Consider the following 25225-nt stretch of genomic DNA (forward strand, 5'->3'; position numbering starts at 1 on the left):
ATTAGGCTCTTGGTGTTCACAGCAACTGAAAATAGGTTGGGATCCCGTTCACATTGTCAGACAGTGGTGACAGCTAGAGCTGCTTGATTTTGTAACCTGACATCTTCTGCCCTGCCTGTGTTAGAGGCACTTCTGTGGCCCCATAGCAAAGTTTTCAAGGCCAGTATCTTGTTCCATCATCAGTCCCAGATTATAATCCAAAAACAGAAAGACAATTCTCTCTGTCCTCAACGCAAGAAAACAGTACAGAAACACAGTCTTGCAAGAATGACGTCTGCCATTCGGAGGAACGAAAGGCTGAACTGGGAAGGTCGTTTTGGCTTTTCTTGCTTATGCTTACGTGATTTCTAACCTTAGCATTAACATAATACATAACTCCTTTGCTTATCTGCTTTCTGTGACTGTTGGTATTACCTGTAAAGAATCATTAACGCCTTACAAAAGTGTTTTCATAGCTCACCACGATGATCAGTATGTTGGAAGAAGAGATCCTAAAATATGGATTACTGATGTGATCATTTGCCCCAGTTGCAACCTTTCTAGATAATCTCTAATGCAACAGGCATTAAAAAATACAGCATGTGATAACAGGAGCTGCTTAGTTACTCCCTAGCAAGCTACGAAGAACTCTGTATTTTCGCTTTGCAAACCTTGGCAAAGATATAATGCTGTATATGCCAAATTTTCAAAAATGATGGAATTTTGCTTTCATGCCCAGGAATAAAACAGCCTAAGGTACCAACCAATAGAAAATTTGATGGTGGGGGGAATACCCCAAAAGCCTCAGATGCTATTTTTTGATAGACTTTAGACATTAGCAAGTATTATCTAATGACTACAGCACGAGAAAGACTCCTCTGGACTTTTTGCACTGAGAACTACAAAAATAAGCATCTGACATGAAATAAAGCAATAAAAATACCTTCTCAAACTGTATCCTGATTTGACAAATCTCGACTGAAAGTAAATGAAATAGCTGAAATGCCAACCCCTGACAAAAATGGAGGAGAGATGTTAGAACAAAAAAATATATCATCTAGGTTAATAATTGCTCTCTCTGTGATTAAAATTTTTTAAGTTAGTTTACCCCTGGACCATTCAGCTGCTAGGTTACTTAATAGACTAACGCAGAAGTTTTCCAAATTTCTCTCCATTTTACAAAACACCAGTTCATTGCTGCAACCTGGAGTGAAGCTGTTTACAGCTCTGTGCTAAGTAGAAACTTCAGATCAATTCTTGTCCATTAGAGTTAGGTATAACTGATGAAATATCCCCAGAGGAGTATTGTAAATGTATCAAGATGTCCTCCCCCATTACAGAAATGGGGAGGCATGGTGAATTACTTACCTTCTCTCTTACACTTAATGTCTCTGAAATGCTGCCAGGCAGAAAAGGCTTATCTTGTCTCACTGGGTTTAAGAGAGGTCTATGCTGTAGTCTGGGATACAGGGGAAGAAAAAAAGGTAGTAGTACTGAGGGCAGACTCACATTAAGCTTTATTCTCAGACAGGACCAAGAACAAAAAAAAAATGGAGAAAAGCTACTCACTAACCGACAGTGGATTCAAAATACATGCAGAAAATATCTGATCCAAAAATCAGTACGAGGGAGTTTTTTATAATGTAACTGAAATTTTTGTGCAGTGAGCTATATAATAAATTCACTCATTAAAATGTACACTGAAATAGCATTGGGCCAGAACATACAAACAATAGAAGCGAAGAAATCCATGCTTAAGGATGTCTCCAAATGCCAAAGCACAGTGAGCATGGTATTTAAAGTAGCTAGCATTCACTATTTGTCTCCATCAGGAAAAGAGCCTTCAGCCTACTTCTCACTTGCTATCAATTTGGCTCTAGGACTGTACTTGAAGTTGTAAAGAAATACGGAAAGACAAGGTTCCTGCACCAAGGGAGCATCATTTTGTATAAGGCCTTTGCTAGGGATGTAATGAAGTTTGTGGCTGCCGGATGCACTTTACCTTTTACGACACCTGACTGAGATATTCTCAGTCTACTGTTGCTGCTGGCATACAAGATCGCTCAGTTATGGGGTTTGAGTGATCTCAGCTGCATCTGACAGTCACCGAGCACAAGGCAGTAGAGTTGAGGGGAAAACTCACCATCCTGAGACCTCTTAAAGACTGAATGGAGCAGTAGAACATACTGGCAGAGAGAAGAGGAAAGGAGATATGGGACTGGGGAACAGCCATGCTCCTAACTGGTCTGTGAAAGTGAATCTTGATGTAGGCAAGGATTTCAGGTTTATGAAAGACTCAATAAATAACCAGTGCTTGCTGAGCATCCGGAATGGAAATCAGAAATACACAATTCAATAGGAATAAGCGTGCATCTCTCCGTAACATCCCCAGAAAATGTTGCCATAACAAATTATAACCTATGCTGCCCACAGAGAAACTAGACTTAAGCTTTGCACAATGCATGGAATTTTAAGCAATTCAATGAAGCAAAGGGAGAAGGTAGGCTCAAAAGTTTAAAAATCCTGCGTGGGGTTTTCCTGACTCTTGGGACTTCTAGCACAGCAGCTTCTGCTGATCTCAGTTGCAACAAGTGGTCACAGAAGGAAAAGCAGTTTCAGGTAGCTGAGTTCCAAAGCCATGTGCTGTGTATCATGAATTTCACCCCCAAAATATACATGTATATTGCAGGATACAAAGGGAAATTTACCTGAAACTTATAATTTCTTCACCTTCCTTTTGACTTCCAGAAGTTGAGGGGTTAGTGTGCTTGGTTTTTTTCCTTTAGAAGACTACCTGAGCATCAAAAATTACTTCTCTGAGCATTATCAATCCTTCTGAGAATTGTAGCAGGGGATATTAGAGGAGAACAAGGGGAAAATGAAAGCGAAGATTAAAAGGGCCTAGAAGGAGGGAGAAGGTTGAATTTGAGAACCTGGTGGAAACTAAGAACTGGGAAAGAAACAGAGGAGAGTAAGAGAAATGGGAAAAGTGGGGGGAAAACAGGAATAGTGGAAGTGGCTGGAAGGGAAAAAAGTATTCAAAACAAAGTACTTGGTGAGTAAAAGCACAGGACAAAACCTAATGAGAAATGACAAAGCTTCAAGATCCAATTTAATGATGTGGGAGGGCAGGAGGAAAAGGGTCTTGAGGGTCTTTAATCCTGAAGTGGACAGCATGACTATTCCAATAGTTAAATCACTGTTTTGGGATCCTAAAGTCTGATTTTCAGATTTCTGCTTATTACTTTCTTCTGTGACCTTGGCAAGTAACTTAACATCTCCAAGCCTTAGTTTCTAGCCCTGTAAGATAGGAATGCTAGCACTTCAGTAATCTACAAGGATTGTATGAGACAAAATATTTTGAAGGTCTTGCGATGAGCTGATGCTACAGCTGTATGATTTGCATAAGTATCTAGAAAAGAAAGAAATGTCGGGAATGCAGATCTATGGAGTGAGACCTAATTTGAGAGCAGTGGAGTGTAGTTTTGGTTGTACCAAATGGCCTTCCCTCATAACAGGATGATGATAAGATGTATGGTGAGGTCCAGCTCTTCTCCCAGTCTTGAGTATAATTTTCAAAGGATTGTGCAAAGGAAGTTAGTTTTGTGACTCATATCAGAATGCATTAATCACACAACTGAGTGTTGGAATATGATGGTATTGAGGTACGCACAAACTTCTCCTGATGTCAGTGGTATATGATCTCAGCACCTCTCATAATCAGAAGAAATCATTGTTGACAGCTTGGAATTTATCTTCTACATTTTTCTCCATTATTCTCCCTTCAAGCCACAGTGGCTAGGATAGCCGCTGTCGAGAATGCAAGGCAACACGTTAGTGGGTGCAAGAAAATAGTCCGATGGCTCTGTATAACTAAGACGAAACAAGTTCACGTTGATGAGGGATGATCTGGTGGTGTTCCTCCAGGCGGAAACCCTTGCCTGACTGCTCTGTCCGTGGTACTGGGAGCCAGCCGCCGCTGCCCACCCCTCCCGTGCCCGCTCCGTCTTCCCCTGGTGAGCCGCTCTTGTGCGTCGCGCTAAGGTCTTTTGGGGGAAAGCTGCTGTTTGCCAGCCCTGTTCTTGAAATGCTGAGGTAGCACAACTGAGCCCCCAGGCTGCTTCTTATAAGGCCAAGGAATAATCATTTAATCTCCCTGCACTCCAAGGTGTGCTTCCCTGCTGCCACTACCATCTCGTACCACTGTAGAAATCTTTTCTCTGGGAAGAGAGAGCTGTATGTTGTTCGCAACCAATAGTCAGATTTGTTACCTCCACTTCTCTCCCACTCCTTCTGGATGGAGAAGGCTCAAGGACCTGAAGTGGGATCGCCAGGAAACAACAAAATGCAGCCGCAGGCTAAACTGAGTAATTAGTAGGAAGGTTTCTGTTTTCTCTGCTGTGATGTGGCTAGAGAATGTTTGACACCTGGCATAACTTCTTTAAAGTTTGGGAGGATCACTTTCCTGGAAAGCAGAAAAGTCTATGATAAGTTAGTAATGTAAATCTTCCCATATGAATGTCGTAAAGCCTTAATCCCACTCTATATCACTCTGTAATTCATGACATGCAATTCTTCGTAAACTAAAACCTAACAAAAATGTTAGAGTTCCTTATTTCAACTATTTGTATTTTGAGTCTTTAATCTTAGGCCTGGCAAAACACCACAAAATGGCGTCTGCGCATATTTGTCCAGGTTCTATTTTATTCTGCCATATTTCTCTCCTAATGAATATTTCAGAAATGTTCGGGTGAAGACTTTTGTGGTTATGAGTACTTATGCATCATTTGGAATATATCCTCCTGTTTGAAAAGTTTGTCATTCAGTTAAAGACAGGAAATATATGACTTAGATGACCAGACGCATGGTATAAATAACAAATGGTAAAAAAATTAATCCTTCAGATATTGCCAAAGGGATATATACCATTTATCCAGGCTGTTCAGCTCATGCAGCTGAATATCACTTGAAAAATTAAGACTTGGCTGCCAAAAATAAAAAGGGGGTACATTTTTCCATTCTGAATCAGTCGTTCAATCAACTCTACCAAGCCTTCATGACCAACCCTAGAGATAGGGAATAGCTGTAAACATATTTTAGAATAATTTGAAAATTACATATATGGCTTTTCTGTACATAGTGTTGCTATAAATAGTGTTGCTGATCTCTCGGGACTTTACAAGCCGCCTCTGACCCTGTTCTACGTATCGTCTTTGAAAGTGGAAGGAATTGTCTTGCTTAGATACAGAACTCTCTTATTCGCCGTCATCATGAATTGCAAAATTCACATTTTGTATTTGTCATTGCTTCAGGAATCAAAATTGCCATTCAAGAACTTTGGACCATTTTAATTTATGGTCAGATATTCCACACTTGGGGAAAGAAAAAAATCCATGCTATTGTTAAGATCTAAAAAGGGAAAGAAAGAAAGAAGAAAAAGGAATTAGGGAGCAGGGGAAGAGGTTGTTTTCTCTGTAAGTGTTAAGAAGTTTGAGATGCTAGAAATTGCACTGTGGAGGAGAAGCTTGTGAGCAAAGGCAGAAGAATCAGTAACTGCTGCACTCCTCCTATGAAAAGTGCTACGGTAGAAATGGCAGACGTGAATTCCTGATGTGATACAGATAGTTTTATTGACATGAGCTTCGGACATTCGTAATCTCCATTTCCAAGTAGTGCTGCTCAGCCCCCAAATAAAGGAGGTTGCAGGAAGGTTTTGTGTTCTTTAATGATACATATATTACAGAAAAATATTTTAGGTAAGCTTTAGGCGTAATGGGTCTCTCTTCTGTTAAGTACAGGGGTAATTCATCTTATCCCTTCATCTTCAGTCAGGTGCTTCAGCTATCACAAAAGAGACAGCACAAAGCTTAAGAAGAAAGTATTTAACGAGTGTAAAATGCTTACAAGTTATGTATGTATGTGTATGTATAAGTATATATACAAACATGCCCGTAAAAAAAAGTATATATGTAAAAAAAAAAGATTGAATAGTTGTTTACACATATGCGTACATGAATATGTATAACATTCTTGGAGTTCGGGGGGTGTGTGTCTGTGCAGACATATATGTTTATATATGAAATATGGGAAATGTATTCATATAGTCACTAATTTCAGTCTAGTAACAGGGTCAAAAATGAGGATGACATGTCTGATTAAGAAACCTGCTCTCTTTTCCAGAGCAGTGACGTTGCCCTTCTTCTAAAGCAAAAGAGAAATTGCGCATGAATATAAAGACAAAATTTTGGATAAAGACTGGACCTTAGGCTTCTGCGGTTCTAAGGAGGAATATTATATCTGTAACAGAGATGAAAAACCTGTTTCCTTTTCTGGGAAGAAGCAGTTGTTTGAAGGTGCACAGGTTGGAGAATTGTTAGTCTAATTCTTGGGGGGAAAGGTTAGCCATTAGCAGGAGATGCTAATGTAGGACCCTTAAAGTTACTCCTGTGAAAAATTAATTTAGAATACACATGTATGATTCATTACATGCCTATGGCTTCTACATGCATGACATATGGTGCTTTCTGAAACAGATATTACTAAGAGATGAAATTGTCTGACGGGGAAAGGTTGTGGCTTTATAGATTTCATTCTAGCAGTTATGAGCTTTGAACGTCATTAAACAAAAATCCTGAAAGATGCAGATCCCCTGTCTGCATCCCTCAGGACACTGCCCTTTGCAGACAACTTATTTCTGGGGAAAACAGTAACAGTGGATACCATAATCCTTAGGTATTCAAGGACAATTGTCCTCCATCTTTTGGGCCTCGTATCATCCTGGAGCAGGTGGGTTCTTGCTGTGATCATGACACAACAAATGTTCTTGCGATGTATTTCACCAAAGCCTGCTCTAACCGGCTCTGCTCCCTGTTGCCCTTGGAGATCATCTTCACTGGAAGGAGGAGCTGAGGGAGCTATAGTTTTCGTGGCTTTGTGATGAGTGTGAAAAGCCCCTTTCTGGGTGTTCGGAGGGGAGACTTGGTGTATCCTTGGGTCATCTCTGTACCGTTATAAATAGACTGCTGTAAACAAGAGGACAAATTACTCTGACTTGTTCCAGGGAGACATACAGTACGTGCAGATTAGCAGGCAGCTTTCTGAGTCACTGTATGCAAAATAAGCTTCCCGTGAGACTTTGCGATAAAAAAGAAGAAGGCAACTTGTTGTTATTTCAGTAATTGTGAGCCACTGAGCTATGTAAACTAAGGCTGCCCGTAGAGCCACCCGTAACCTGGGAGAAGGACTGTCCATGGCTCCTGCTTTCTCTCAGATCATTAAAGCTCTGGGATTCCCAGGAGCTGCTGGGCCATCTTGATTTAGTCAACTTTTATGTTTGGTTTGACTAGAAAGTGACCTGTTAAAAGACAAGTCGAAGGAAAACTTAACCACTTTTGAGTCGGATTCACAGTCCAGACTGGCTGCTGCTGCGCGTTTTCTCTGGATTACCTGGCTGCCAAAGCCTACTTGCCACTTAAATAGCTATCAAAAGCAGTGCACATTGCCTTGCCTCTGAGCAAGGAGCAGTCAGAAGAGTCTGAACAGACTGAACAGCACTAATAAAGGGCTCCAACCTGACTGTGTAGATAAAGCAACAAGCTTTTTCTATAAATCCAAGATACAGCCATCCAGGATAGATGCGCCCATGGAGGGGATTCCTGAAATTGCAGGAATCATTTGAGAAAGTGTTTGCACCGATAAATGTAATGAATATTCTTTTCTCTCCTTTCTCTTTGTCATCTTCCCCAACCATACAAAGCCACAGTTTATCTTTCTGTCCTCAGGAACAAGGAAGCTGCCAGACAGAAATCGAAGAGCCCACTCTAGCGCAGAACGGAGCAAAACATTCTCCATCATCCGTACAGATCTGACCAGTCTGTATTTAAGTTTTCTCTCTGTGCAGGCACAAATGCAATTAGGAAACCTGTGATTTCTCCTGAGCCTTGCCAGTCTGACAGCTTGAGAGAAGGAAGTGAGGAGAATGCAGGGAGTCACTGGGCTAAAAGTGATCGGCAGCCACACTAAAATGTCTGTTCAATCAAGGAGGGCGTACTGGCCACCGAGGTCTCACTTCACTCTACAAACTGCAGCATCTTGGCACTGGCAGGCACCGTGCTCATTGTCAATCAGTCTGTGACAGCCAGCCCTGCCTCTGCAAGCACTTCATTCCCCCCTCCTGCCTTTTCTGGAGTGGTAGGATAGGAAATCAGAGTTAATGAAAGGTGAGGATGTGAGACTGAGAGTTTATCATAATAAATGCAAGGTAAAGGTAAACACACAAATTACAGTCCAGGTACCGTGGTGGCATGTGACATTGACGGTGCCAGGAGAGGTGAGTAGGAACAGCAGGAAAAAGATGTATATTAAAGGGTATTACAAAATATATACCTGAAAGCAGAAAACAAGTGGCAGGCTAAGAGAATGACTAGAAATGAGTAAAGAGAGACCAAAAAAGGCAGATAAAGGGACAGCCAGAAAGAAAAGTGTGGAAAAAGGAGGAACGCAAGGGAATGAGTAGGTATAATTTACGTTGCCTCCTTTCATGAGACTCTCTACCCAGAAGATGTGGATAGGATCTTTGACACCTTCAAAAGAGATTAAACACACAATTTACATTGAAATAAAATGAGAGTTGTGAGTGTAACACACTGAGCTGGTCTTAAAAATTTTTCTCTGTATTCATAACAGCATACAGTAACATTAGCATGAGCTGCATGACTTAAAGCCCTACAAATCAAAGTTTAGCATGGGCCTCAAACACTTCATTAAACAGTAATGCATATACTATGCAATGTCAGTGTGTACTGAAAGGCTGGGTATTTTTTCTCAAAAGCATGTATGCATGTGTTCCCTATATGCTATAGATAACTTTACATAGATGAAGTTGCCTGAAATTGCCCATTCTAAGATTTTGGTTCAGTTGCTGATTACTTTGCAGTCTTCATGCTGGAAACTGAACGCATACATGCCACATTCCTGTCTTGAATTTCACCACAGATTTGTTTTCAAAGTTGCATTTGTGCCATTCATGGAGACATAAAACAGAAGTATTAATGCATTCCCTGAAGAAATGGTGATAGAAAAGTCTTTTTGGGGGGAAACGAGGGGCTGGATGCGAGTGAACAGACCCATAACTTCCACAAGTGAAATTCTTACAAGAGAAGTGGCAATGGAGCCAACTCAGCTCCCACTTTGCAGAAAGGTTCATTAGAGCTGAAAAGCAGAGTCCGATCACACACTTCTCTTGAGCCCCCTACCCTGTCAACATGAATAGGAAAATCTTTAAAGTGACAGCAGAGTTTTGCTCAGTATATTGCATATAGCAAGTACCATAACCATTCAGTAACAATACTGAATTTCTACTGCCTTGCCTCTTCTGTATGAATCCCATGCCAAGTGGCTCATTTGAGGCTTTAGGTAGTGAGACATCTCCCTTTCATTTTACATAGATATCAATAATAGCCTATGGTAGCAAGCAGTGAAGGATGGGGGTTTTTTATGTCCTAAAGACTGCAGTGGACCCTCAGGTTGAAGCCTCTTGCTCCAAGTTTCAAAGGACAATGAAATGCAATGACAATTATACTCCTCTGAAATAGGTTTATTGTGTACAGCAGGGCAGATGCTCACTTAGCTGTAACTGAGCTGCTAAAACAAAAGCTGTGTTTACCTGCTGCTGCCCAGCAGATTTGAAGTCTAACAGATCTGTTAGCTGCCACGTGAGAGGAGCCATGTGCATGCTTTAGGTTTAATGGCACACCTCATGATGGGCCCTGAAATACTGCTCTGGGAGGTGAAGAAGAGGTGAAAATACACTCTGCTCAGTCAAAAAAACATCTCTGGACCATGAAATATACTTCGAATGGGAAAAGGTGCATCAGAAGAGTATCAAAAGGAGAATTAGAACAAGGGTCAATAAAGAACCATGGACAAAATCTGCCAGATTTAACAGAACATTAATTCAACATGCTAGGCTTTAAAATCAAGCTTTTCTTTAACTGATTTTCTGGGAACGTTAGTGAAGAACGTAAATCGGAGCCTAGCTGATGAGTCCGGGCATCTGTGACGTGATTAATTTTTGTAAATGCATGTAGTAAAAGGACTGTTCAGTAAAAGCTAACCTGTTACATTCTGCTTTAAAATAGCGCTTTTTAGAACCAGTTGCTTTTCTAATATATAGCACATGGGTTTCCATTAGCATCATCGGGATGACTTCATGCATATCCTGGGACAAATTTTGGCCCCAAATGTTCTATAATTAAGTTCTAGTGGCTCACACGGCAAGCTTGTGTTTTGGATAACTTACTTAAGGCTGTTAGCATTTAAACGGCTACAACTGGGGCCTTAATGTTAATGCCCCATTAATCCTTCCACTCTTGGAGTCAGGTTTTCCTGCTTTAACATCTGTTGCACCAGCAGTAGGTGCACCTATGCCGACAGTGTACAGAAGGTCAGATACACAGGGGAGGGTGTGGAGGTCTCTACTAAAGGGACCGTTCTAGCAGGACCACAGTTTGCGTTGGGTGGAGCCGTGCTCATTGCTTCTGCCTGAAAAAGTATCTTTATGTATCATAGCCAGCCAGGCCTGATAATGGCTAACGAGTTTCTTGAAATGTCCTTGCCTCCCGTTTGGATCCACCAGCCTGTCTTATTTTAGCAGGATCTGATTCAGACATAAATTAGAGATTAGGTATTCTAGTACCTAATACTTTATGAGCCAGAAAAAAATCCTAATGCACCCTTTGGATGTTAAGATACCTGTATGTGGAAATTAAGACCTACTTGCATTTGACTGGCTTTTGTTGCTCTGGTCTCAGAAATCTTAGAAGACTTGTCAGAGATGTAGATGCTTTCTGAATATAGAAGCGTGGTGTTGTTTGCATTAGTATTTGGTGGGGAATTGTAACAAGATCTTTCTTGTTGTGGATCTTACTATGATTATCTCTGTGGGGGACAGTTTAAAAACTTCAGCTCATATACAGAGCAAGTTCTTGCTTGCATAGTTTTTTTTCTGCCATGGAATTTAATATATTCGCACTCTCTTGATGACACCGACTTCCAGGTCACTCTCAGGCATAAACTAGGAGTTGCTTTTTGACCTTTGAGGTGCTTTATGGGTTTTGGTCTCTTTCTTAACAGCTGAATTAGCTTGATCAGCTCAGCCATTGATTCTCTTGCATGCCTTGTCTCACTGGTTACCACATTCATGTACCCTTCCACAGAGGAAGTCAAAGATTGTTATATTTTGGGGGTGAGCCCTATCTATTTTCCCAGGCTTTGGGGAAGAGGGAGAGTGTGAGAGTGAACCGAGTGGGAGGCTATGTAAACTGAGGAAAGGACGGCCAAGCTTGTTTCTGTGAGCTGAGAGACCTTTTTTAATGTTGGTATAAGGCAAAGTCAGACTGTTCTCTGTATGTCATTTTAAATATCAATGTACATACACCCATCAAACTTTTAGGTAGGCTTATTTTATAAATCTTAGCAAATTTTAAAATCCCTTTATGCTTACAGAGAGTTGTCATAAGTATTGTCAAAGTGATAAAAATCACACCATTTTAGACAGTGAGTTGCTAGTGACTGCAATGCTGTGCTTGGTGTTTAGAAAAGCTATCAGCTGTCAGTAACATCAGCAGTACCCATAGGGTTAGGAGTGCTGGTATGGACAGGCTGAAGGTAGTTAAAACACCCTATCTATAAGGACTTACAGTATTAACTTTAAAATTAGCTTGCGCTTGGGGGAGGGAGCAGCATTGTATTTCCCCCTCATATTTAAATGTTATCCTAGCCAGAATGGCTGTCAGAAGTGTTTTGTCCGTCAGCTGCTTGGAAGATCCTCTGTGACGTACATGGGGTTTTAGGATACGGGCCTGTAGAAGCTGAGGTAAGCAATGAAATATTGCATGGATCTTGGAAGTGTAGAGGTCAAGTTATCAGTGTGCATCAGCTGGATAATAAACACACAGCCTCGAGCCACCTTTGTCGCAGGACTCCACAGCACCAGGCAGACACATGGTGGACTTGTCTTCTGTCAGGCTCAGCAGGGATTCCTTTCTGTTCTTTTAAAAGAAGCTGTATTTGGTTCTGCAGATGGACAGGTACATACCATTAGTTAGGAGGGAACTGCAGAAAGCTAATAAGGTGCGCAGGCTCTGGTTTGTCGATACATGGGCTTCAGGGACCAAACCAGTTGAACAGATTTCCCTCTTTGGCTGCTCGGATTTGCCAACACATTGCACAACTCCCCTGCTCATGCCAACACAGCTGTTTGTAGAGTTGGGCTATGAACGGAGACATCCAACCTTTCTCTAAATCATGGATTTTTGCAGGGATCGGGGAGTCATTTTTTGCAATGGCCTGGGGAGTAATGAGAATACCTTATCTGCTATTGCTTCCGAAATCACTGTTCCATTGGACCTTCAGCCTCAGGGCATGATTGGCAAAGGAATCAGTACTGCAGTTATGTTTATCATTTTGTTCAGGAAGCACCATTGCTGGTACAAATAGCTCCTCTTCTCCGAAGATGTATTTTAATGCTGAACCTGAAGTCGTGCTCCTGAAGGTGGAGCAGAGGGAAAGAGTCTTCTGGATGTCATACTTGACCAATGAAGAAGGTTAGCAGAAGAATAACTCAAAGCAAAGATGAACTTTGTATAATGTCACCTGAAACCTCCTGAGATGTTTTTCCGTCACATCATGGAAGGACCCCACCATCAGCAGAGCTGTACTCATGAGACCTCAGGCTGAGCTAGCAGTGTCAGGAAGGTGCTGCATTGTCCGGGCTACATGGCAGCACCGAATCTGAAGTAGCCCCTCCTATGTAAGGCTGCAGGGGAGTGAAATCAGTTACTGTCTTTGGACCAAAGGAGGCTGTCTTTTTTCTTCTTGGTTCCAAAAAATATAAAAAGAATAACAGATGCCACTCAAATGAATATACCACTAACCTAATTTTTCTCTTTGACAACACCACTGCTGGAAAGACAGAGTTTGTCTTTGCTGAAAACTATCAGCAAAACCAAGTTTATTCCTCTGTCTCTATCTTCCCGTTGCTTGTCACCCATAAGCTCTTTACTTTCCAGTTAAAAAAGCTAAGGATTATTTCCAGTGCAGGCTGAAATCAGTCAGGATCTGGTTTGCTTTATGTAATAACTTTTATGTTTCAGGTTTAGCTGGTGGTTTTCCTGACTGCACTCCTTGCTGCTGGGGGGTTATGGATGGGAAGTAACAGTAGCGTTTCATCTCATCATTTCCAGATGCTTGCACTCCCTCCACTGCCACCCCCTGCATGGCTCTGTGATACTTTTTGTCTGCGTTTGCAGCTTTTTGCGGTGTTTTAATACTCAAGTAAGGGAAGTATTATTTTTTCTTTTATAGTCTTATATCTGCGGTTCAAAAGTATGGAAGAGTGCAAGGCTCACTTTCTCTGTCTGTCATTGACCTTCTTAGGATGTTTTATAGAGAGAGACTAGCTCCCTTTTTGCACAGTCAGGTTTCTGGATTTGTGATGCAAGCATTTAAACTTTCCATAGACTAGCTGGCCAACTCATGGTTCAGGAGGTCACGTATCCTTTAAAGTCATTTCCCCAACTCCATTGTCACATCTTGTTGCTTGATCCATATATGCTGCTCTCTCTTTATGCAATGGATTATCCACTCTGCCGTGTGGCTGTTCCTCATTGTACCATCTGATGCTAAAAGAGCCATTTCCTCAACCCGCTAGGTTTTGCTCCTTGCTGTTTTACTCCTTTCTTCATATACAACTCTGTCTAATTCACAGGATTATCCACTGAACATGAATTTAATCTCCTTCTGGTTAATCATCATCTAACCTACCAAAGTGTGTTTTGTGGGTTTCCATATTTTTATGGATGGTTTTTAGGCCAGAAAAACACAGTGTACCTTGGAGTCATCAAACTGGAAAAACAATCAAGACCTGCTCAGCCCATCTCCCCAGGGCCAATGAAGGATGGTGTGTGCATCACATGTCCAGTGTTTTGTCAAGGGCAGTTTTGAATACACAGTCAATCTTCAGTTCCTTCCCTAACGAGACTACTCTTCAGGCTTACACTATTTGCTCCCTAGAATTTCAACTTCATGTTACTGCTCTTGATTGATCATACACCTATCTATTATTAGCTACCCTTTCTTCTTTCCCGGTTTTTTTTTTTCTTCTTTTTTTTTTGGCATTTGCACCTACCAATTATACGCAGCTTGTTTTTATGCCTTTCCCTTCGTCTGCTAGTCATTGGCATGTAACTGGGCTATGCAGATGTAGCTCTTCATTTCTTTTCCTAATAGCTCAGTCTTTCCACCACCCTGGTCGTTTATGTGGCTCTTCTCCGAACTCTCTCCAGTCACTCTGATGAGGAGGTGCCCAGAAACAAATGTCACATTCCAGGTGATTTCACCTCAGAGCAGAGACAAAGAGACCATTGCTGTATCTCGCTGTTATGTGCTGTGATTACTTAGCTTTTAATGGTGCTGATTTGTCTTGACTTTTCTCTCTGTGTGTGTTCGGTCTAGACTGTGACCATCGTCTGTGGCTCTTAAAAGAGCCTCTTTAGCAGCCTCCAGGCCTGTTCCATTGATCTGAATTTATTCATTTTCCTGTCAGGCTTCTTCAGCCTCTTTGCTCCCCCTTTTTCCTAAAGTGTAGTTGTCACAGAACTCAGTATAATCCTCTCATGGTATGTGTGTTTCGGATACTGCAGTTAACAGCTCAGCTCCACCTGCTTTCGGAGCCAGTCCTGTGGGATGAGATTTTGAGGCTACTTGCTCCAATGTGTAGCAAATGCTGGCACTCACCTTTAGCTATCTAAGTCCATCCAAGGCTTCTTTGAAAATGTTAGGGTGAGTGAATCATATTGTCCTGTAATGAGTCTTCATGAGACAAGGTTTTAAAGTAACATGAACCTGCAGCAAAATGCTCAGCACTTCTCCCCAGTCTTTGGGTGACTTGAACCCAGCTGTTTCACCTTTTGATGTTTATACATGCAACTATATAGAAAGAACCAAAAGGAAATGCCATCTTGAGATACCTTGGAATTTTTCAAGATGTTTGTATTCCAGTACAAATTTTGCTCTAGCACTTACTGTCAATAAAACTGCTGTCAGGTTAAAGTAAACAAATAATCTGAGCAGCTTCTTAAAATGCACGAAATGTAAAAGGCAAGGCTTCGTTTCCCTCCACAGTGCTCACCACTAGGTAAATCTATTTTGTCCACCTGGCAATTAGAATTTTGATCACTGTTACGCTTACGATCTTGTTTTTCTCATTCTCATGTTATCATGTTGTTTATTCCTTAAATATTTTCTCCTGGCATGCATATGTGCAGACATAAAAAAAGCTTATACATTTCCCTATGCCCAGAGTGCTTTGGGTTCATGCTTAGCTCTAGTGTGGAACCCCCTGGGTAGCTGCATTACTGTGACCTTTGTGCTAACTGCAATGTCATGACCTCTGTGCTAATTGCATCTTGGTATTGAAAAGACAGAATTTATGTCCTTGTTAGTGAAGCTGTTCAGGATAAGATAAGAAAAAGATACATACCTTTCCACTGTCTGCTAACTTTGATAGTGCCGGATAAGAAAAATATGCAGAATACAGTGGAAGGCACCATATGCTGTAAACAAGCAGCTATAAATATATTTGTGTTGAAATGCATATTGGGTTCTCTCTGTCATATAGATGAACGTGGTTGTGGTAGTCCTTTTGAATTGGTAACATATCACTGCTTGGGGTTTTTGGTAGATTATATTCTCAGTCAGTAAGACAACCCAGGTTTGGACAGTTCTTTCTTTAGGATTAACTCTTACTAGAGACAAGAATTACGACATGATGGGTGCTACCAAAACAACATCGATGAATAGATTTGATTCTGCAGGTCTGACTCGTGGCAGCTTGGTATCTTCTTTTTGTCACTGACGTCTAAGTAAAATGGTTTGGAAGAGTTGTATTAAATCAGAATAATTTCATTTTGTTTTTATAATTCACTTTATTATTATTCTTATTTTGTATCTCTTTTTCTTTCTTTCTAACCTAGTTTATGGATTTAATCTATTAAAGACTGTTCCACCATATCTACTGTTACGATGCTTAGAAGTTTTAGAAAGCCAGGCCCGTTTTAAAAACAAGCAAAGCAGGTAGTTGCCTAGGGTCATGGACTGGTGGAACAGAGAGGCCGAATGGGTGGTCCCCAAAGTCCTATAGCAACAGGTAGGGTTTCTTGCCTGAACTGCTGCTGGCAAGAGGCTGTGCAAATAGACAGCTATCCAAGTACTCATAACTTCTCCTCGCCTCTCTTCCCATCAGGCCAGCAGCATGGTGTTATCTCACTGGGAATGGGCACATGCATACAGTGTTGCAAGGTTGCAGTCCAGCGGGGAGTGAAGCTGAGCAAGCACGCAGCAAAGCCAGGGCTCCCTGTTACTACTTACTCGCTGATTCTTCAGCTATTTGCAGGGGCAACTTCTTTGTCTATTTGGCCGAGAAGCTTCAAGCTTCCTTTGGAAATAAAATCCAAAAAAGGAAGTGATTTGTTCTTTTCCTGTGATTTCCAGGAGATGGTCAAGTTGTGGAATCTCTTTTTCAAGTGTTTCCCAAATCTTCAAATTCCTTCTTGTCTTTCATTCCGTATAATAGTTTCTACATAAAGACCGCAAAGAGTTTTCTCAACACTCATGAATTAAGCTTTATAAAATGCCTGTGAAGTCGATCTGTTATTATCTCGATTGGCCTTACAGAGAAGCTGAAGCACGGAGCACTGAAATATCTTTCCCAAGGCCAAGCATAGATTCCCCAGAAGAGGTGTAAGTAGGACCCAGATTTCCTGATTCCTAGTGCTGTTCTTTAAAATAAATAAAATTCCCTTTTGAATTCTGAAGATGCTCTTTGATGGTGGTGACGGCAGTGTAGCAAGCCTTGTTTCATATTTGTAAAATTTTTCTTTTCCTTTTTGATCTCGCATCCTTTAAACCTTATTATTATTATTTTTATTGATGCCAGTTCTAATCTATTTCTATTTTTATTTTGGCAGCTATGAGTTTTCCATCAAATTGGTGGAACTGTCGCTTACTAAACTTCTTCATAGTATTAAAATTGATGAGATTGAGTTGAGGCTGCTTTTACTTTTATTTTTTAACTTTTTTTTTTTCTCTTTTAATAAAGGCAAATCAAACTGAGATGTTCCATGTTTACACCTGTACCTTCTTTCACTTGACATATTCTGATTGGTGGCTCTGTTTCTTACTACCCCTTTTCTATTATCACGCCTATCCATTTGTAGTAAAATACCCAGCTATCTTCACTGTTGTATTTTCATACTCCGGTCAAAAAGCTCATTGCCTCTCAGGCACCAATTGCAAACCCTTTTCTTTTCCATCTCTTCCAGGAGATTTGTGTGGCAGCTCAGTCCTGCTGCAGACTAAAACCTTTGCCTCTTTTTTCCTTACTCATGCCATGAAGTCATAGCTGTCTGTGATATCACAGTGGGCTGCTATGGGAAATCTTGCGATATCTGAAGGAGAGGATTATAACTAGGTTAACAAAGCTGTGGCAGGACTGGAATGATAAAGGTGTTTATCATACCATAAAGCATCTTGGTAATTAGAAATTAAGCACAGACGTTTCCTGTTTTTTGAGGGAGAGCTGGAATTTTATCTGCTTTTCTCTCTTAGGCTTCATCAAGGAAGTTCACATTTATAAAGCAAGAAGAATTGAAGCCGCACTTTGTTTTTCACACAGTAAGAGGGAAGGGAAAAATGTGCAGGCAGGCTAGGTCTATAACATTGATTTGTAACCAACAAAGGAAATGTCTACTTATGAGACACAAATCAATGTAACCAGACTGTGAAAGTGCAAACAGAGATGTGAGAAAATTATTTGATCATTAGTCTTCCTTTGGAAAAGACAGAGGGCCAAATTCTGCTCTTGTTTGTGAGGATGTAACTTCCACGAAAACCAGAGGAGACTTGCCAGTGTAATTATGAACAAAATTTCGTACGGTGTCCTTCCCGTGGCTGGAGGTGTAAGGCATTAGGCAGGAGGCTAGGTTGCAAAGGGAGGCAGAGGAAGGATGCTGTAGCAAAGAGGATATGAACCAGGTGGTGTTATTAATGAATTGTAGCTACCGAAAACATATTGATGTTCCTTCCTATGCAGAGGTGACCTGTGTGATCTGTGCACCTGCTTAATTCAGCTGAAATCTTAAAACATTTTTCATTAACCTGAGACTTTGTTGCCACAGGCTGAGATATTTTCTTGGAGATGGACTGGTCTCCTGAGAATAATCTAGGCCTGCAGATTCTCGCCTACAGGGCCCAGGAAAACCCCATACTAACAACAAAGCCACCGTATTTTAAAGGTAAGAATAAAATGCGGTGGTCTAAGTCCTTTTGGCCTGTGGGCAGTAATAGATGCTGATTTGGAAGTGAACTCCTTTATTCTTAGGTGGCTAGTCTTTACAAGGACAGTCTGCTGCTCAGGTGGGTGGGAGTTTGTCTCCCCTGGAGCTCTTTGCACCCCCAGGTTTACCCTGTAGATTGATAGAATTGGTTGTTTCCATGCAAAATCTCTGAGGTAAACAGTTTCTGAAGCTGTGGTTTGATGGCACTGTGGATCTGGGTCATAATATGCTATCAAAAACACTGTAGCCATATAACACGAAGTGTTGATCTAGGAGAAATTCACATACTGGTTTGAATGTTTTCAGAACAAATGGATTAACTTTGTATGGCAGGCTGTATGCCAGATCAGATACCACCTGTCTGCGCCACTCTGACTTCAGGCTAAATTATATATCGTTTGTTCTCTTGCAGCGACATAAACTCTTGCTAATTTGATAGTAATGTGATCATGTGCCCGTGCCCAAACCAGGTCAGATCTATACTGCTGAGCGATCCCGAGGTAACAGTTGTGGACTGATAGCCTGAGTCTGTTCATTAGCGGGGAAACTCATCTCGACTTCAGCGTCAAAAATCCACCGAAGTAGAGGCAAACTGCCTTCCTTTAGCTCCACACCCTGCTTCAGACTAGGCTTCAATCACCTCTCACCTTCAGCAGTTCCCTGCATTTGCATGGGTACTGGGCTTTCCCCATATGTCTCCATTCAGTTCCATTAGTGCAGTCACTGGAAAGAGAAGGAGGCCAACACATACGTACGTACACAGTTTTAAAGGCTTGGGACCTGTTTGGAGAGGTAGATATTTTTTATTCTGGTTAAACTGTTCTAATTCCTGTGGATACTGTTTTATTTATGCCACAATACGAGATTAAATCAGGCCATGGCTTCCCAACAGGCAAACAAAGCGAGTCTAAACAAATGATATTTTCAAAAGCTTTTGGGATAAGAATAATTTTGAATCTAAAATGCATTAAAGTGACATTAAATAACAACAAAAAGCTTACATTCACTAGAAGTTAAACTGCCCTTCACAGAAGGAGATGCAACAAGTTCTGTCATTTTACTTTGTAAACCGAAAAAAGTCCTCTTTTTGATTTTTCTGTCTTCAGAACTGCACTTGGCCTTTTGAGATGGAGGCAAAACTCTCCCTGGCACTTGCCCCCAACTCTCACATATAGTGAATATTTCCCCTTGGGTGCTCTTTGTGTCGTGATATCTTAAAGTAAGTGTCTTTCTGTCAGGCATTGCTCTTATATAATACATGTTGTCATCTGGAGTGAGGCACAGTTGTGCATATTTAGCTGGTTTGCTTTGTAATGCGTCATTACAAGTGACCGAAAACATGGTACAGGAAGTTGTTTGTGTGCTTTTTTTCATTGCTTATGCAACTCCCAAGCAGAAAATGTTCTTGAGAGCAGATGGTACAGAACAGTCAATTGCAAGCTCCATTTTCCAGATGCATAGATGTTTCATGTCTACTTGAAGCCAGTTCAGATGGCTTTGTCAACTTGAGTCCAACTTTTGTTTAACCCTTTACTGGGCCACCAGTGAAAGTGTTTCCTGCAGGAGTTTCAGTCCTGATAAAAACAACCTGAATGCAGAAGATCCGTTGTGTTCTGAGATGCTTAGCCGGAATCTGGGACATAGTGTTATGATCAGCAATTAAAATGTTTATATTTTCTAGAAGGAATGTTGCAAGTTCAGCAACTGATGCGTGATCTGTGGTTTCCATTAGTTTCTCTCTGTCTTTCAACTTTCTAAATAGTACGTTGTAACACAGAGTAGCTAATATCTGAATTTCTTACTGCTTGACAAGGGGATTACTAGATAGTGAAGGGAAATTAATTTGACTTCCTATAGAAAAGGTAAGAACTTCCTACCCTAGGGCAGTAACACAGTCAGCTCATCATGACTGCATGATACTGATAAACTACAGTTTACAACTCAGCAGGTTTCTTGTTTGATTTGTTTTTTTCATTTGCTTGGGTGTTTGGACTTTTCACAGTATGCTTATTGCTGCTGAACCGTAGGCTTTTATTTGATAACAAATAAAAGTACCCGTCCAATTTTTCCCCTGTTGCATCCACAGAAATCTGTCTGAGGTCATATGAGTATTACGGACATAGTGGGAGGGCCTCCATGAAAGCCGGGCTGCAATCGTTGGCCAGACCAGTCAGTTTGTGAGTTCAAACACAATTTAGGTTTAGTTCAGTTCCGACTTTACTGTAAGGTGATTTGTGGATCCAGGGACTCATAACAAGTAAGATGCTTGATCCCATAATAAAAATACCAAATTGTCAGTTATTGTCCATAGATCCTGAGAAACAGGCAAGTAACAATTCCTCCAAAGATACTGCCTGGTTATACGGTACGCCTTGGTCAGAAGTAGGCATAGAACCAGAGTCTGACATCTGATCCTCTCAACTTTATTGTTTTCAAATACTTCCAACAAACTTTCAAGAAAGATTATCTGAGCTGGGAAAGATAATAGATTTAGAAATAAAAGCTGAAGGAGAACATTTTTTACTATGTCATCAGTTAAGTTTTTAACTGTTTATTACATTCCTGCAATGTGAAGAGATGAACCTAAACTGAACTCTCAAAGCTGAACAAATCCAGAACCCAAATTGACTTTCCAAATCCCTGGCTCCAATCCATCTCTTAACCCAAGAGAATGTAGAAGTTTGGAATGGCTGAAGTCTGGCTCCTATGTTGGTAATACCATATAATCCAAGCTTAGATGCCCAGGTATGCTGATTGATGGTAAGAGAGGTCAGAAGGAACCGGTTTCTTTGTGGAACAGTCTAGAACCACTCCGTTTGTGAACAGGCTCCCCAGGAAAGTGGTCACGGCACCAAGCCTGTCAGAGTTCAAGGAGCGCCTGGACAACACTCTTAGTCATATGGTTTAGTTTTAGGTAGTCCTGCGAGGAGGACTTGATGATCCTTATGGGTCCCTTCCAACTCGAGATATTCTATGATTCTATGATTCTCTCCCTTTGAAGAGTCTTGTGTTTGTTATTAACCAGAATCAGGATACTAAAGTTGATGGACCTGATAGCATGTTTCTCTACAGCAAAATTTTGTCCCATTTGGCAAGAGGACAGGCAGTTTAATGTCTCTACAGAACAGCAGCAATGTTACTGGCGAGAATTTCTTCCTTGACCTCCTACTAAATGAAAGTTCAGAATTTTTGTGACACCATAGTAATCTTCAGAAACCCCTTCTTTCTGTGGACCGCTCGTGGGTTACAATACGAATAATATTTTCAATTTATAAAGCAGTTTCATTTGAAGACCTCATTATTGATTTGCAGCATTATCTATTAGCCTTGCAGTAATGAGGGAGTCGCATACTATCCTTTACTTTTCCAGGAAACTGAGGGGTGGAAAAAATAAGGGTTTGTCAGAACTATGAGAAGTACCAACTTCGTCAAAATGGGGGCCTTCTCTAAGAGGCGGTGAGAAGGAGAGTTCACATCTAGAAAGAGTCAAGCTTTCAGGTCAGGATCCAACCATGGCCTTTGCCATTCAATGCCCTCTCAGAACCAAACAGTGCTGTCGGGTTTTCTTGTCGCTCCCTCTTGCTGCTTGGGCTGAGAAGCAAATTGCATGTACTGGACTGGCTTCTCAAGGCAACAAGTGAAAAATGGCATTTTAAAATAATAGTTTCCAGGTCCTGAAGCTCAGAACTGTCATATTGCATGTTAAAAGCTCACTCCTTCCCAGAAGCGAGGTGTAAAAAGTAATATGAATATGTGTGTGTGTGTGCAGGTGTCTGGGTCTGGGACACAGACAGATTCCCTACCTGGAAATGGCTTGCTATTATTAGACATGCAGTTACCAGGGGTTATGTAAGACAATTGAAGCTCTGTTTTTTAACAGAGACATGATTCATGCTACTTGTAGTAACAGTAACCACCTCCAAACGAGACAGAAAGCAGACACAGATAAAAGGCTGGAGAAATCAATGCTGGCTGAACATCGCCATCCTCCTGATACCTTCTGCCATTCAAACAGCCGTCGGGTTATCAGCAGCAGCGGTTAATGCTAATTCCGAAGACTTCTGGAGTTACTGAGCCGGTGCACTTGTATCGGTGGCGTTTGCAGGGAGTGGCTGAGGCTGCAGGAGCTGCGAGGGGGCACAACGCTGGGCACACTTTGCCATGTTCCCAGCAATGTCTCTGATGTTCTGCAGGAGGCTGAGGGAGCTGTGAGCAGAACTAGCACTCCTACTCTATTTTCTCAGTTACTCCTGCTGGGAAAGGCTGGAACCAAAACAACTTTTGGCTCCTCTGCAGTTAACACTTCTACAGTCATTTTTATAGTAATGTGGAGGGAGAGTCGAGACCTGGAGTAGCTTTGAACTTCTGCCAGCACTCTTCATTAGAGCAAATTGTGAAATCTGATTGAACTAGAATAGCTCTGAGCTCCCCTACAGCTAAGATTCCTGATCCATCTCCTACGGTACTTCTTGCCGGTCGTAGCAGAGATCAGAATATCTGCAAGCGCCTTCATAATTTTGTTCATCTGGGCCATTTTCTTACAACAATTTCTGTTGGGAGGTAGCAGGAGTAAGGTAGCTGGCAGATTGTCTACAGTCAAAGATCCAATCTCCTCCTCGCAGAATTTCTTTCCTGATAGGAGAAAGGGTTATGTTCAGAATACCAAAGCAAACACCAGTGGGGTGCTTATTTACAGAGTGTCACCTTCCAGAAATAAAAGGTGGGGAAATTGCTATCTGGTTCCCTCAAGTCACTGCCATTCCCTACCATGTCTCCTCTTGGAAGACCGTGGATCTCCTGTAAAATTTCATTTCACCATCATCTAAACCGTGCTGCATAGTAACTTCTGCTGTCAAGGAAGAAAATGCTGAAGATTTGGAAATGGTCTTTTTAGCACTCAGGAGACAGCCCTCCTACGTTAGCAGAACTCACCCAACAACAGAGCCAACTGCCTTCAGTTTCATTCAAGAACATTTTGAAATGACCAGAGAAATAGCCTCTAAGAGCCACAGAAGAGAGCTGAATACTGAATTCCAATAAATCCCAAGAGTTTATCATTCGCTAATACTGGAGTAAGAATAACAACAATCATTGCTATGTTGTTTTCCTTAATGCATCATGCTGTATATAGTGTACGGAGTAGAAATCACTTCAGCTACTATTAATGTTAGTAATCATTCTCCATCAGCCACACTGCATACAGTTTTAGGAGAAAAGTGAAAAATAACTCAGAGTGCCTTAAAAATGGCATTGGAGTCATATCCTGACTCTATGCTTTCCTGGCACAGGGTATTTAAAACCCAGATCTGAATAACGCAGCCAGCACTGACATCTCTACATTTCAGGCACACTTAAGAAAAATCCTGTTTTGATGCAGATGATACATAACTTTAAAAAGCAAATAATTATCACAAACATACATCACACCTCAGGACACATTGCTGTCAGTGACTTGACATTTCAAATGATGAGTTTCACAAATGTGCATAACCATCAGATTTGATTGAACAATGTTTTAGAATAATTCACATGCTCATCTAGAACTTTTTTCATTGTGTTTTGGCACTGAAGCATGAAACAGGAAATCTACAGTGGGTTTCTCTTTGCTTTTGAGGAAGCAAACGCTTTGATCAGTTCTACGTACTCCAAGGCTGTAGTCAGTTATTCCTCAATGGATAACGAAACCAAAGCCCAGAGTGACTCTGTTTCTCTGTGGATCCTGTGTGATATTTTATACATAGTTTTTGACATAAATCAAACAAGCTTTCATTTGTACAGTTTGAGGTCAGAGGCAGCAAGCACACGGGAAGAATGGTACAGGAAAACATGTTCGTGGTGCTTTTTACCTAGTCTTTTCACTGTGTTGGGTACTGACTCTTCAATGATTGACTTGCAAGGGAAATCTTCAGAGACAGGAGACAGTCATCCAAAACAAACAAACAAAAAAATTCAAAATCATTTGAGTGGTTTTTCTGACTGTCAGCAACATCATTGTTTAGCTCAGCATTTGGGCAGTGGTGTTATGAATCTTAAAACTTAAGGAAAAGATTCTTTGTCTCAGACCTTGCCCCTCAGAATGCATGCAAACATGATTTTTAATCGTAGAATCATAGAATCATAGAATAGTTTGGGTTGGAAGGGACCTTAAAGATCACCTAGTTCCAACCCCCCTGCCGTGGGCAGGGACACCTTCCACTAGACCAGGTTGCTCAAAGCCCCATCCGGTCTGGCCTTGAACACTTCCAGGGCTGGGGCATCCACAACTTCTCTGGGCAACCTGTGCCAGTGCCTCACCAGCCTTATAGTGAAAAATTTCATCCTTATCTCTAATCTAAATCTACCCTCCTTCAGTTTAAAGCCAATTCCCCTTGTCCTATCACTACATGCCCTTGTAAAAAGTCCCTCTCCATCTTTCTTGTAGACCCCCTTCAGGTACTGGAAGGCTGCTGTAAGGTGTCCTCGGAGCCTTCTCTTCTCCAGGCTCAACAACCCCAATTCTGTCAGCCTGTGTTAATAGGAGAGGTGCTCCAGGCCACTGAGCATCTTCATGGCCCTCCTCTGGACTCGCTCCAACAGGTCCACGTCCTTCTTATGTTGGGGGCCCCAGCGCTGAATACAATACTCCAGGTGGGATCTCACGAGAGCGGAGTAGAGGGGGAGAATCACCTCCCTTGACCTGCTGGTCATGCTTCTTTTGATACAGCCCAGGATACGGTTGGCCTTCTGGGCTGCGAGCGCGCATTGCTGGGTCATGTTGAGCTTCTCATCAACCAACATCCCCAAGTCCTTCTCCTCAGGGTTGCTCTCAATCCATTCTCTGCCCAGCCCGTATGTGTGCTTGGGATTGCCCC

At 41.5% G+C, this 25225-nt stretch overlaps 1 protein-coding gene across 12 annotated transcripts in view; it reads left to right on the forward strand.

The window, feature by feature from the left end:
* The window catches only part of ZBTB20 (zinc finger and BTB domain containing 20), a 503318-nt gene that overhangs the window by 430798 nt on the left and 47295 nt on the right, over positions 1-25225 (forward strand). Inside the window, exon 8 of one of the 12 annotated variants that reach the window (XR_012676358.1) lies at positions 3907-3976. The exons of the other annotated variants lie outside the window; for them this stretch is intronic. The gene's annotated coding sequence lies outside the window, so the exon portion shown is untranslated. Of the gene's footprint in view, positions 1-3906; positions 3977-25225 lie in introns of those variants that run through there. 12 annotated transcript variants of the gene reach the window in all.

This window comes from Calonectris borealis, chromosome 1 (assembly GCF_964195595.1).
Source record: "Calonectris borealis chromosome 1, bCalBor7.hap1.2, whole genome shotgun sequence".
Taxonomy (NCBI): Eukaryota; Metazoa; Chordata; class Aves; order Procellariiformes; family Procellariidae; genus Calonectris; species Calonectris borealis.